Genomic DNA, 12,395 nt, shown 5'->3' with positions numbered 1-12,395 from the left:
TTGCGGAGAACTCAGGAGTGCGAGCTGAAGACTTCTTCAAGTTGGCAGCTAGCAGGATAAGCCTTGGATCCCACCCCCCTCCTTTTCTCTCTCTCTCTCTCTCTCTCTCTCTCTCTCTCTCTCTCTCTCTCTCTCTCTCTCTCTCTCTCTCTCTCTCTCAAAAATCCTTCGCTCCACCCTCAGCCCGAGTTTATACCCTATGGGGTCTCTTTCTACTTCGGGATTTTAACACTTGCCCAACACAAAGGTTGCTCAGGGACTGTTGATGCCCCAGCAGCCAGGGTCTCAGGGAGAGCTCTGGACATCCCCTGGCTGCTGAGCGCTGGCCCGCGGCGGACCTCCCCTTCCCCCTTCCTCTCTTCTCTCCCCGCAGCAGTAATATCTCTCTCTCTCTCTCTCTCTCTCTCTCTCTCTCTCTCTCTCTCTCTCTCTCTCTCTCTCTCTCTCTCTCTTTCTCTCTCTCCCTCCCTCCCTCCCTCCCTTCCTCTCTCTCTTCCTATTTCCCTCCATCCCTCCCTTCTTCCCTTCTTTCCTCTCCCTCTCCCCCCCCTGCCTCCCCCCTTTCTCTCCCCCTCCACCCTCTATCTCTCCCTCTATCACTCTCTCTCACTCCTTGGCCCATCTTTCCCTCGCTGCCCTGGGACGCAGACTTCGTTTCAGAGAGGTAGGAAGCAGCGGAGGCTCCCAGCCTCTCTCTGTCCAGTTCATGCCGAAGAGTAGGGGGAGAAGAAAAGAAAAATAGAAAGGGAAGCTGAGATATAGTCTAGAAGTTGCTAAGTTCCACCGTAAAGACCCCCTGAGAGCTGCTGCAGCAGCAAGGATAGAGGGAGAGCTGGAGCTGGTGAGGAAGGGGATGGGAGAGGAGGAAAGTGAGGCTGTTATCTTAGTATTCTTTAAAAATAATTTTTCTTTCTTTTTGATGCACAGTGGCTGCTGTTTTTGCAGGGGGAAAAAGAATGGAGCTGAGTGCTTAAAACTCTTAAAGAGGTTTCTGGAGGGGCCCACAATTCCACTTGCTGGCTTTTAAGGGAACTCCCCAGGAGAGCAGGCTCAGGAATGAGAGGCACAGCTCAGGGAGGGACCACCCCTTTTCTAGAGATGGGCCCTCCGGGCTAAAAGGCAGGGGTGTTGTGACGAGCCAGGGATGGGGTCTGTGGCTGATTCTGAGGGGTGAAAGGCAGCATGCTTGTTCCTGTCATCAAAAAATGACACGTCTTCTGTCTGAGTGATTTAACAGGCTGGAACCCATTTCAATTGCGTTTTTCGTTCTTGGACTGCTCCAGGCGAAGGGTCTGTTTGCAACAGAGAAGCCACGCCCATTTTGCAAAGTTACATTTTAATTATTTATTTTGTGTGCCAGTGTGAGTGTGTGTGTGTGAGATCACAGGACAGTTTGTGGAAGTCATCTTTCCAGGGTCTGAAGGACGGAACTAAGGTCTTTAGGCTTAGTGGCAAACACATGACCTGCTAGCATCAAGCCATCTTGAGGGCCGAACATGCCTGTCTTGTTCTTTCAAGTAGAACAGTCTCAGAGTTATCTAGTGCACATGGGCATTTAAGAAAAAAGATACAGGCAGAAAACAAATACAGAAAAGGAAATAAAAGATTATTAAGGGATGGAGAGAGAGCTCAACAATTAATAGCCTCTACCGCTCTTTCAGAGAACCCAAGGAGTTCCCAGCACCCACATGTGGATTTAACTCCAGCTCCAGGGGATCCTATGCCCTCTTCTGGACTCCACAGCCACCTGCACTCACACATGCTCATTCACACATAACTTAAAAAAAATTTTTGAGTAATTTTAAAAATCCATTTAGGAGCAGTGGCACATGCAATTCCAAGATCTAGAGTGCTGCGACAGGAAAAATGCTGTGATGTAGAAGCCAGCCTGGGATACATATGGAATACTGAAAAGGAAAAAAAAAAAAAGCATACCCCCAACTCCAATGCAGAAGTATTATTAGTCAACAGTTGCTGATTGTATGGGGCAAAATTACACTATGTGCTGAGCTTCCTTTAAGAATGATTGCAGAGCCAGGAAGCCCAGTTAGTGAAACATACTCACAGTGAACAAAGCCCCACTATTATTAATGGATTACATGGTCATATACCACAGTATGTGGCATTTGAAAAACCATGTTAACTTTTTTGGCAGTTTATAAGAAAGAATTCTCAATCTGTTCAGCAGATTCAAAATGATGCTGCAGTGTTCTGGAGTGAAAAACATCCACTCTTGTTCAGGTTGTCTAGGTGTCATTTGACTCTCACAAATAATAATCAGCTAATTTTGTCTCAATTATCTTGGTGCTCCAGGTTAAAGTGTGTTTATAGCCTGGAGTACTTGGGTAATTGGCTCAAAATGCCACTGTGTTTTGTGTATAGAGATGAAGCAATAAAATATGCCAAGAGGAGACGGATGAAATAAAATGGATTCATGGGAGCAATGGGAAAACGTGGCTTAAGTTGTAGATTTCTTTTTATGGGAAACAGCTTACTGCAGTCCCAGCTGGGCATTCACAAAGCATTAGGCATAAATGAACAGGAGGGGGTGTGACCAGGCAGCCAACTCTCTTTGTCACATGTCCAGAACTGTGCCACTGCCCAGGAGCATGCATTGGGCAGCTAGTCAGTGGCAGCAGTACCATCTGCTACCAAAAAACACAGGAGTAGCAATGCCTTTGCCAAAGACAAATGATCCCCCCAAGCCTGCACACACCCTTCCATGAGTTCCCATTTTACCCATGATTCATGTGCCAGAGACTACCTGGGACACTTGAAAAGGAAAAATGTGCTTCCTCTTGACGTAGGGAAAACACATCAAATAATAATAAATAATAATAATAATAATAATAATAATAATAATAATAATAAACTGGGCGTAAGTTGTTAAATTTAGAAAGAAAAAACTCTAAGTGGGGGATGAAAGAATGTTTCCATTTTCTCTGTCTTCTACCTCCACACGCATCTTAGTTTTTTTCAGGAAAAAAATAATGGCATATGATCATCAAAACAGAACTCTTACAAGATTGACAGTGGACATTGTTTAAAAGCTGTCATGCACAGACTGGTAAGATCTCAACAGGTAGCAACACTTGCTGTGCAAAGCCCCAGTGACTTGAGCTCAATCCTAGGAACTTCATAAAGGTGGAAAGAAAGACTCAACTCCACAAAGTTGTCTCTGATCGCTACACATGCACAAGGCAGATGAAGGGCCACACACGCACAGCTCTTTCAAACAGTAATAATTAGTAATAGTAATGAAGTGTAAAACACTTGTCATTCACTAACAGTGGCAAAACATCACTCAGTCTATGTGTTGATGGCATCTTAGAGCTGATCAATAATATAAAAGGAACAATGCCCTGGCACCTGGCTTTTGCCCTATTTTTCACAAAAATCACAATCAGAAAGTTAGCTGTCCCACTGAAAGGAAAAAGGGCCCATTTTTCTGCCTATTATTATCCAGAACAAGGAAGGTGATGAAAGCATTCAGATGCTTTTGTTAGAGACAGACAGAAAGCTGCAGGGACAGACAGGGAGGCGAATAGCGGCAAACAATTAGCAGTACAGTGAGTTAAGTGCAAGGCCACAGCCATGGTGTATAAAACAAATTTGAAACAGCCTCACATAGACACAGCCCTTTGAAACAGGTAGTGATCAGTCCTGATTCAGGAAAGTGGCCACACAACGAACAAACAAGATAAAAGGTTGTCCACACAGAAGATAATGTCCTGTCCAGTCTAGCTGGAGAAAATCCTCCCATTGGCCAGTGTGGTTTGATTAGTTCTTTGTGAAAAATCCTTTGCACTTTGCAAATATAATTTCACTTAAGAAGAATCTCCTGTAATTTTTTTTTTTAAGTTTTTACTCCTAGGTATTCTTTACTGCTGCTCTGACCTCCATGTTAACAATGAGTTAATATTGAGTACCTAAAATAGGAAGTGTCTTAGAATCCAGCTCCCTCTCTCCACTCTTCCAACAACATACTCACTTTCTCCTCAATTTCCTCTTGTCTCTGGAAAAAGCAATGCTGTCTACCCAGCTGCCTGGATCCACAGAAGGTACATTGCCCTCAAACCTTCCTTGATTAACTTGCTACCCTTCCAGTCTATTAACAAGAGCACTTGTTTCCATCTCTAAAAGATGACCTGACTATCTTTATTTTTTCATTTTTCGCATCCCTTTTACAATAACCAAAACAAAGGTCCATTACCATCTTCAGCTAAAACAGTTGCAATAACTAACTGATCTTGCCTCATTTTCTATGAAGTAGAATGATTGCTGTGAGATGTCTTTCTGTACACTGTAAATATGTGTTGCTCTGATTGGTTGATAAATAAAAAGCTGATTGGCCAGTAGGCAGACAGGAAGTACAGGCAGTAGGCGGGGTAAACTGATGAGAATTCTGGGAGGAGGAAGAGCTGAGTCAGGAGTCACCAGCCAGACACAGAGGAAGCAAGATGTCAAGGCAGAACTGAGAAAAGGTACCAAGCCACATGGCTAAACATAGATAAGAATTATGGGTTAATTTAAGTGTAAGAGCTAGTTAGTAATAAGCCTGAGCTAATGGCCAAGCAGTTATAATTAATATAAGCTTCTGAATAATTATTTTATAAGTGGCTGCGGGTCTGTGGGGGGCCAGGATGGACCCGAGAAACCTTCCGGCTACAAATGATAGTTCAAATATGTAAATTGAATGATTGTGCATCCCCTCTTAAAACCATGCAAGGCTCTTCACTGTACTACAGACTCCAAAGATCCCAAGACAACCTATAACGTCCTCCAAGATCTTTCCTGCTGCTCTATGACCTCTTGCTGTTCTAGTATCCCCACTTTGCTAGTCCCAACTGTTACAATGTTCTCATTCACAAAAATGGACTCTGTGCTGTCCACCATACTAGATAGGGATGTTGAACACTCAACCTATGGCTACCACAGAGGAGTAGAGAGGTTATATTTTAATTACTTGAAATGTAGTAGATTTGTTGGCTGGTGGGGCCAGTCATGAAGACTGCATGTTTCATACCTCAAGCCATGCTTGTGGGTCTTCCATAGCTACCGAAGTGACAGGGACCTTGGGAGCCACAGACTGTCCCATGCTGGCTCCTTCTGCATAAGTCCTGGCTTCAAGTGTTACTTTCTTTTTTAAGAAATGTTGGTTCCCAACAGCTGTGACAATAATATACCTGACAGAAGCAACTGAAAGGAGGAGGAATTTATTTTGGCTTGCAGTTTGAGGTGCTACAGTGTGTCATGATGCAGAAGGCATGTGTGCGAGAGTGGCTCCAGCTGTGAAGACAGGAGTGTGAGACAGCTGGTGATGTTGAGGCCATGGTCATGAAGCTGGGAAAGACGAATACTGATGCTCGACTGGTTTTATCCCTCTTTATCCAGGCTGGGAGCCCAGGCCATGGAATAGTACCACGCACATGGTGAATGGGTTTTCCCTCCTAAGTCAAAACCTCTTTGGCAACATCCTCACAGACACACCAGAATCTAGTCTCCTGGTGATCCCACATCCAGTCATGTTGACAGGGAAGATGACTTTATCACTTTTCAAAAAGACTGTAGGGTACTTCATGTGCATACATATTTAGTCATTTAATATCACACTGTTTTATTGTATTCATACTGACTATCTCTCTATGAAATGGTTTTCTTCATTTACCTGCTTTCTTGTTGATTGTTTGCTTCTGTTCACTAACACACAAGAAGTCTTTGCTTTTAATTTCCAAATACCAGACAAGCATGTGGCACATGGGCGAAACTCATTAAGTACTCAACAAACAAGTGTTTGATGGATAAAAGCTTAATGGAATTATGAAAGAAAAATAAAATAAAATTTACCACCACTATCATGCTTCATATTAAAGGCCATCCATATATATTTATACATTTATATATATGTAATAATAAAGTTTATTATTATTATTGTTATTATTATTATTATTATATGAACTTAATTGCCTACATGGAAAGGTGTCCCTAAATGTTTCCTTAAAAATTCTGTTATGACGAGTATACTTATTGGTAAAATTATGCAAGCAGCACTTCATTGAGAGCTGCTTTAAAAATATGTATTGCTATCTTAAATTACTCATCTCTTAGAGAAATAAACATTAGCCAGAGTTTTTAAAATGTATATATTGAACACTTGATGAAATGTCCATGGTCATTTTATTGTAGGCATGGGAGTGGGTGGCATGAAATTTAAACATATACCTTTGAGTAGCAAATAAACTGGAAAATTCAGAAATAGATGACTGTGTATAAATGACTGAAAGGTCATATTTCACATTGTTTTTTATGACACAGTCTCTAATTACCATTGTAGGAACTGAATTTAAACTAAGAAACATAACTGTTTTGTTACGATAGATTTTACTAGTACTTCCAAATATAGTCAGGAAGAAAACACAGAATGCTTGCATCTGGGGACTCACTATTGTCTCTGGCTTTCCATGCAGTACTGTTCCTTCTTTTAATTTCCAAACAACATGTGTAATGCCTTTGTGTATGCAACTATGAACAAGCACAAAAGTTAAATCAGGAAAGCGAGATGTAGTGTAGATCTACACAGCTATTAAAAATGAAAGCATGCCAGGCGGTGGTGGCACACGCCTTTAATCCCAGCACTCGGGAGGCAGAGCCAGGCGGATCTCTGTGAGTTCGAGGCCAGCCTGGGCTACCAAGTGAGTCCCAGGAAAGGCGCAAAGCTACACAAAGAAACCCTGTCTTGAAAAACCAAAAAAAAAAAAAAAAAAAAAAAAATGAAAGCATGCCACTACAGGGCATGCCACTGGACATGGGTAAAAACATGTTCCTGTGGACTGTCTTGTTAAGGAGACAAGTGCAGTGGGCTCAGGGCTCTCCAATCTTAACCACTTCATGGAACATGCAGAATGATATAATATTTTAAATGAATATAACCTTGTTATTTTATTGTCTTCCTGATAAAGTCAACTTAGACACTTGGACCTTCTCTTCTTCCCTCTTCCTAGTTGAAAATGCTTCTGTCCCTTAATAGCAAGTCTCATAGAGCTTCAGCAAGATCATCAGACTCATCAGTAATACCAATAACCTTAGTACCTCTTTCCTTTGGATTTGCAAATATTATAATTCCCAGAAAACTGAATTCTTGTGTAATAATATAAATAATATGTATGTTGTTACCATCTCCAAAATAATGATAAAATGTTTGGTTTTGTGAACTCAACTTGATTTTGACTTATTGTTGTTCTAACTAATAAAAAAAGATAGTAAATCATGTAAGTATGGGTAAGAGCTTTGAAAGTGTTTATACTGCTAGTTTAACTGGTTGTATTAAACTGCATTAGTCTTCTTCTGCCTTAGTGACAACCACAGCACAGATTTAACTAAATCTGCATCACAATGGAGACTCATGGCATCTCAGACACGTCATGAATAGACGTTGTCAATGTAAATATGAGTGAATGGTGGTAGCGGAATGGACTTGAGGTTGGCTGACCTGATTTCTGCCCAATGATAATTAATCTTAAAATGATCCTAATTTCAAAAGGGAAGCAATATGTGGGCAAAGGCCTGACTTAAAGGGACTTGGTCTTCTGTCTTCTTCCTTAAGGCTATTAATTTTGAACATCTCTTCCCCTCTACTCTGGTTAATACACCAGGCCACATAATAGGCTGTTCAAACATAAGAATGATTTTTATTTTCTCAGCTAGAACATATTTATTTAGACAAATGTGTGGGTTAAACTTACCTATAACTGCCCTCTTTTTTGCCTTTCAACAGTACTGAAATTTAAAGTGGGTTTTCCTCATCTGAGAGAGTTCTAATGGCACTCACATTGTTACTTTTATGCAAATGACAGTAGGATACCAAGGTACACGGGGGCACAGCGACATCTCTGGTCTGTAAATCTAATTCTCCCCATGTTCCAAAAAGCTGATGGGCTGCTTTGAACTAACTTCTCATTTAGGAGGAAATTCTCATAGGCATAAAAATGTGTATAATTAAGCCATGGATGGAAGGGGAGGGAGAAAGAAAGAACATAGAAAATTTACACACTGAATATGTACTGAGTGGTCCATCTCCCACTGCTCACTTCCTTCACAGCACTCTAAGGAGTGCTTATATTCAAAATTAGAAGGAAATTATAGAGTAGATGCAAAAGTCATTCATAGAAAGAACATATTTCAGAATTCTGGAAACATCCCAGTATATAACATCTATATTGTGCTTGGCAGCTTTAAAAGTAATTTTGTACTTCTAGTCCTAATTAATTTTCACAAAGGATGTGATGTCAGTGACAATTTTATCGTCATCTTTATTTCATATAGAAGGAAACTAAGATACAGGGGGATTTGAGATTCACTTAAGGCGCTAAAGCAGCAAAGACACAAGAACTCAGGTCTGATTCTTGTTCTCAGAATGGTCATCAACTCCTGATAGATCCCCAATATCCTCCTGATCTAAAGGAGACCATCTGTGTCCCACCAATGTCTGCACTAGCATCTAAGGGGTAAAGTGTCACCAACTGTCTTTTACCTAACCAAAGTCCTTGGGCATGAAAATTTCCAAAGCTGAGAAATCTCACTACTTTTGTTTTTTTATTTTATTTTTAAGATGTGTGTGTGTGTGTGTGTGTGTGTGTGAATCCACCCATGACTTTATGTTTTATGTGTACCATGTGAATGTAGATATCTGTGGAGAGAACACTGGATACTCTGGAATTGAAGTTACAGTTTGTTCTGAGCTGCCATGTAGGTGCTCAGAACCAAACCCAGGTCCTCTGCAAGAGCACTAAGTATCTCTTGGCCTGTAATCCATCTCTCCAGTCCCTACATTTTTTTTCTCTGTAACCAGGGCCAGCAAGATAGCTCCGCCAGTAAAGGTGTTTGTCACACAAGTCTGAATTCAATTCTTGATTGCCACATAAGTGAAGGAGAGAACCAATTTACACACATCATCTTCTGACTACTATAAGTGCAATATGGTGCACGTGTGTGCATATATGCACACACAGAGATATAAATTACACATTATGAAGCTCACCCCTGTGAAGTATACACTGCCATGTTGATGACATAGTCATAACACCATAAGTCCATTACTTGCCTAACTCTGGGTCACCTGATAAAACAAACACTGTGCTCATTAGCAAGGACTTCTTACATCACACCTTCCCAGACCCTGCCAATCAATCTGATTTCCAACTCTATGGATTTAAGTACCAGGATATTCATACTTTATAGTGATCACAAATGTATGAGCCTTTCATATCGGACTTCTTCCCCTTAGTGCATTTCTAAGATTTCTCCATATTACAGCATATGTTACTCTTTGTCCTTTTTTTGACAGAAAGTAATCTCCCATTGAACTAATACAATACCATAGGAGTTCTTTATCACTCAGCACCCAGGGCTGAAAAATCCTTCCTATTCTTATTTGGCTTGCATTTTCCTTTCTCAATAGTATCCTGTTTTACAAAGTCTATTTAATCTTTATTATTTTCCTCTCCTGCATGTGTTTTCGTTATTATGAGAACCCACTGCCAAATCCAGGCCATGAAAATGTGTCCTATTTCCTCCTAAGTGTTTGGTACTTTATTTATGACATTTAGGTCTTTTGTTCACTTAGAGTTGATTATTTTTTTTAATTTCAGGTGTGTGTGAGTGTGTGAATGTGTGCAGATGTGCACACCCATGTGGGAGTATGTGGTGGGTGGGGGCCAGAGGCTGACATCGTGACGGCTTCTCCAGTCCCTTTGCCACTTTACTTTGCGAGATGAGGTCTCACTGAATCTGTTTCACCTCTCAGCTACTTCAGGTTGCCTGGGAGCTCCCAGGGTCTACCTCTCCCTATCCCATACCCCACACTGGTGTTATAGACATGTGCCCCCACAACTGACTTTTATGTGGTCCTCATACCTGTGCGGAAACCATCCCCACGTTGTGAGTTAACTTTTGCTGATGGTGTGCGATGGCCAATCCAATTCTACTTGTCTGCATGTGAATATCTCACGATCTCAAACGTGTTGAAAGACTTTTTTCTCAGTGTACTGCTTTGGAGTCCATCTGCCTCAAATGCTTGTGGGAACTGGAGCATTGTTAACATAAGGAAGCCACCCTCTCTCTGAGGTGAACTGGCCTCACCTCAGATATGCTTCTTAGTCTCACTTCTGGACTGCAGGAAGTCCTAACTCCACCTAACAGCATGCCCTTAGTGATTTTCTGGACACTATGGTCATTGTTCCTTTCCCATGCAACTCCTTGTCAGCTTGTCCATCAACATGACTGGCAGCTCCAGTCCAGGTTTGCTAATGCAAAACAAACAGGCAAAACAATTGCTGTTTTCCTTTTCTTTTTCTGGTGCCTGTGTCTTTTTATTTGTTTTTCCTTTATTGAAAATAGACTTTTTTCTCACATAATACATCCTGATGACAGTTTCCCTTCTCTCTACTCCTCCCAGTTCCTCCCCACCTCCCCTTCCATCTGGATCAGCCCCTTTCTATCTCTCATTAAAGAAAAGCAGGCTTATAAGGGATAATTATAATATTATTAACATAATTAATTATAATATAATTAATATAATAAAATAGGATAAAACAAAAACTAACACATCAGAATAAGGCAAAGCAAACAGAAGGAAAGGAGCTCAAGAAAAGGCACAAGAAACAGATGTAGACCAGTGGGTCACTCATTTGCACACTCTGGAATCCCATAAAACCACTAAACTGAAAGTCATGATATATACACAAAGGACCTGTAAGGTGAGAGAGAGAGAGAGAGAGAGAGAGAGAGAGAGAGAGAGAGAGAGAGAGAGGGAGAGAAGAAATAAAATAATAAAATATATGTGTGTATGTTTTCATTTACCATGTTTACATTTATACTAAAGGAACTGGAAACTACATCTAGGTTGAATCCAGCAGTATCCATGTTGTTATTGATTATATAGATAATTTTCTCATTTTGTTTTATGAAACAAGAAATGAGTCCCATCTATGAAACAGCATTCATGTCTTAGATGTTTAAAAGAATTTTTTAATATTTTGTCTATTGTACAGAAGTTTTTCCTTAAAAGCAATGCTTGCAAGTATTTAAATGTGCTTTTATTCTTTGCTTTCAAACATGATGTATTAACATAGTTCACGGTGAAGTACAAGAGCCTGGGAACACAGACAAAAGTGTCCTGGTTGGGTAAATACACAAAAATAGACACAAGATTTGTAAGTGCTTCATATAAGGCAAGCCTGAGCCAGTCCAACCCCAGGTTTCCCGAGTCCACATCACACACATGTTGCATCTTTAAATAAATCTAAAGAGGCTGTCCCTTGGTGACCATCCTATACCACATATTTTAAGATTCGTTGTGTTTATAGCTGCATTCAATCTCATAGAATTCTATGGTTTATTGTAGTGTCTCCCAAATTCTTGCCTGTCTCTAAATATCAGCATCAAAGGGGCCATCTCAGCTATGACTATGAAATGTGTGATTGACTTTAACATGATACATATTAGCTGTTGTACGAGTAGAGTAAAAGTGTTAAAATGCAGCATTTTAAAAAGAATCACCTCCACAAATTATAGAAAAATGTAATCCATGTTTATAAATGATCTAATATTTATTCTTGAATATTTAACATAGAGACAGATACAGAGGGGGGGGAGGAGTCAGCATTACCTGGGGTCCTTGATCTGAGCCCCACCCGCTAAGGATGGTAGGAGAGAGCACCTCTTAGCTCTCCAGAGTTGGTCTTGCCTGAAATTATGAAGCATGCCTTTCACTCTCCCAAACCACAGAACCACAGTAACTTTCCACAGAGATGGCAATTACATACAAAGCTTAGGTGCAAGGATTTCTTTTAGCTCCAAATCTAGAAATGGAGTGTTTGAAGTTTAGTAAGAAGAGCAGGTGAGGCATGGAAGAAAGAAAAACAGGTGACCCATGGGTGGATCGAAGAATGTAGAAGGGTTTTATTTCCTAGTCTTTATATTGCTCTCTCTCTCTCTCTCTCTCTCTCTCTCTCTCTCTCTCTCTCTCTCTGTCTCCTGTCTGTCTCTCTGTCTCTCTATCTCCTGTTTGCCTGTCTCCTTTCTGTCTCTGTCTCTCTTGCTGTGTCTCTCTCTATGCTTTCCTAAGGATCCATCAATGAAAACTTTTAGTCCATTTACTATAAAGAAGTAATATTACATTACTGATTTGGCTATTGCTATATAATTAGTATTGTAGGCAAACTTACAGGTTCACTTAACTAAGAATTCTGGAAAGAGTGGATAGAGAATGCCTCTGACTATTCTAAATTGAAATTATTGTTGTCATTCACCATGTATCCTATTCCATGTCTCCGCTCTTGAATGAAAGCCCAGAAGAGACCTTCAAAGGTCAATTTATTTCAGTGTCTTGTATTAAC

The 12,395-nt window shown here is 40.6% G+C and overlaps 1 long non-coding RNA gene across 1 annotated transcript in view; it reads left to right on the top strand.

Annotated features, from left to right (window-relative positions):
• Nucleotides 1-555: 555 nt before the first annotated feature.
• LOC131906211 (uncharacterized) overlaps nucleotides 556-12,395 on the top strand; it is a 47,644-nt gene continuing 35,804 nt past the window's right edge. Inside the window, exon 1 of the long non-coding RNA XR_009378137.1 lies at nucleotides 556-664. This is a non-coding gene — a long non-coding RNA (uncharacterized LOC131906211). The remainder of the gene's footprint in view (nucleotides 665-12,395) is intronic.

Source organism: Peromyscus eremicus, chromosome 3 (assembly GCF_949786415.1).
Source record: "Peromyscus eremicus chromosome 3, PerEre_H2_v1, whole genome shotgun sequence".
NCBI lineage: Eukaryota > Metazoa > Chordata > Mammalia > Rodentia > Cricetidae > Peromyscus > Peromyscus eremicus.
This window is presented reverse-complemented; position numbering and strand designations above follow the sequence as displayed.